The sequence below is a fragment of the Echinops telfairi genome, unplaced genomic scaffold (genome assembly GCF_000313985.2).
Source record: "Echinops telfairi isolate 266 unplaced genomic scaffold, ASM31398v2 ScPeMD7_7467;HRSCAF=8505_0, whole genome shotgun sequence".
Lineage (NCBI taxonomy): Eukaryota > Metazoa > Chordata > Mammalia > Afrosoricida > Tenrecidae > Echinops > Echinops telfairi.
In genome coordinates this window covers 6,995,584-6,997,814 of record NW_022111367.1, presented here as the reverse complement: position 1 = coordinate 6,997,814, position 2,231 = coordinate 6,995,584, and positions in this window count along the sequence as shown.

Genomic DNA, 2,231 nt, shown 5'->3' with positions numbered 1-2,231 from the left:
CTTGAGGGTTTCTCTGCTAATTCTGGGCTTCTTCCTTCTCCATATGAAATTGGTGGCCATTTTTTTCAAATCTTTGAAGAATTTTGTGGGTATTTGAATTTGGATAGTGTTAAACTTATATGGTGTTTTCGATAAGATGGATATCTTTATTATATTGAGTATTCTGATCTATGAGCATGGGATATTCTTCCATTTGTGGAGGTCACTTTTGGTTTCCTTTAGTAGGGTCCTGTAGTTTTCCTTGTATAAGTCTCTCTCTCTCTCTTTTTTTTTTGGTTAAATATATCCCTAGATATTTCCATTTGTTCTTGGCTATTGTGAAGGGTACTGCCTTCTTGATCTCCTCTTCCATTGTCATATCCGATGTATATAGCAAATTCAGAGATTTCTGTTTGTTGATCTTGTGTCCTGCCACTCTTCCATATTCCTCTATTGCTATCAGTTCTTCTTTTATGGAAATTTTGGGATTTTCAATGTATAGAGTCATGTCTTCTGCAAATAGCGATAGTTGCACCGCCTCCTCTCCAAGTTGGATACCTTTAATGTCCTTGCACTGTCTTATGTTGTTAGCTAGGACTTCCAGTATGATGATGACTAGAAGTGGGGACAAGGGATCTCCTTATCTGGTCCCCTCTTTAATTAGATTGTTTTCATTCTTTCTCCATTGACTATGATGTTGGCTGTTGGCTTTTCATAGATAGCTTGTATTAACTGGGGGAAGTTTCCTTCCATTCCTATCTTCTTGAGTGTCTTAATTAGGAATGGTTGTTGGATGTTGTCAAATGCTTTTTCTTTGTCTATGGATATTATCATGTGAGTCTTATTTTTTTCTTATTAATGTGGTGAATAATATTGATTGATTTTTGGATGTTAAACCATCCCTGCACCATTGGAATGAATCCCACCTGCTTATAGTGGATGATATGCTTCATATACTTTTGTGTTCTGTTGGCCAATATTTTGTTAAGGATATTTGCATCTATTTTCATTAGATATAGCAGTCTGTAGTTCTCTAGTCCTGTGGGATTCTTGCCCTATTTGGGTATTAAAGTTCTACTGGCTTCATAGAATGAGTTTGGGAGTTTGCCATCTTTTTCTATGCTCTGGGTTGATTTGTGGAGGATCAGTGTCAGCTCTTCCCTGAATACTTGGTAGAATTATCTGGCGAAGCCATCTGGTCTGGGACCTGGTTTGTTGATCGTTTCTCGATAGCTATATCTATTTCTTTTTCTTCTTTTGCTATGGGTCTGTTGAGGTTCTTGACCTCTACCTGAGATAATCTAGTTAGGGATTGTTTTTCCAAGTATTTATCCATTTCTTCCACACTGCTGAATTCATTGGAGTACAGACTTTCATAGTACTTTGTGATTATCCCTTTAATCTTGTTGGGGTCTGTTGTGATTTCCCCTGTTTCATCCCTCATCCTGGCTATTGATGCTTGCCCCCTACTTTTCGTGGTAGACTTGCCAGTGGTCTGTCGATTCTGTTGAGCCTTTCAAAGAACCAGCTTTTTTGCTGCATTGATTTTTGCATTGCTCTTTTGTCTTCCCACTCATTTAACTCTGCCCTGATTTTTATTATTTCGTTTCTTTTGCTATTGGAGGGGTTGTTCTGTTGACTCTGTTCTAGTTGCTGGAGGCTTTGTGATAGCATATGAATCATAAGTCTCTCTTCCTTTTCATATATGCACTTATTGCTATCAAGCTACCTCTGATAACTGCTTTTGCTGGATCTCAAAGGTTTTGGTATGCTGTATTCTCATTCTCATTAGTTTCTAGAAACTTCATAAGCACCTCTCTATGGTACTGTACCTCTCTAGGGTACTGGTCTGAGCCAGTACCCATTCGTGTCGCAGAAGAATGTTATTTATCCTCCGATTGTTTGCCATTGTTTTTCTGGTCGTGCTTTTGTTGATCTCCAGTTTTATGGCTCGATGATCCAAGAGGGATGGTTGAGTAATCTCTATGTGTTTGAATTTACTCAGTCTCAACTTGTGTCCCAGCATATGGCCTATTTTTAAAAATGAGCCATGTGCACTTGAAAAGAATGTGATTTTTTTTTTTTTTGCATTTGGATGGAAAGCTCTATAAATGTCTAGCAGGTCCAGATGCCTAATTGTAGTGTTTAGCTCTGTGACCTCCTTGCTGCGCTTCTATCCCAGTATTCTATCTTTCTCTGATATCAGTGTATTAAAGTCACCTACTATAATTGTTGAATCTGTGATGACTTTC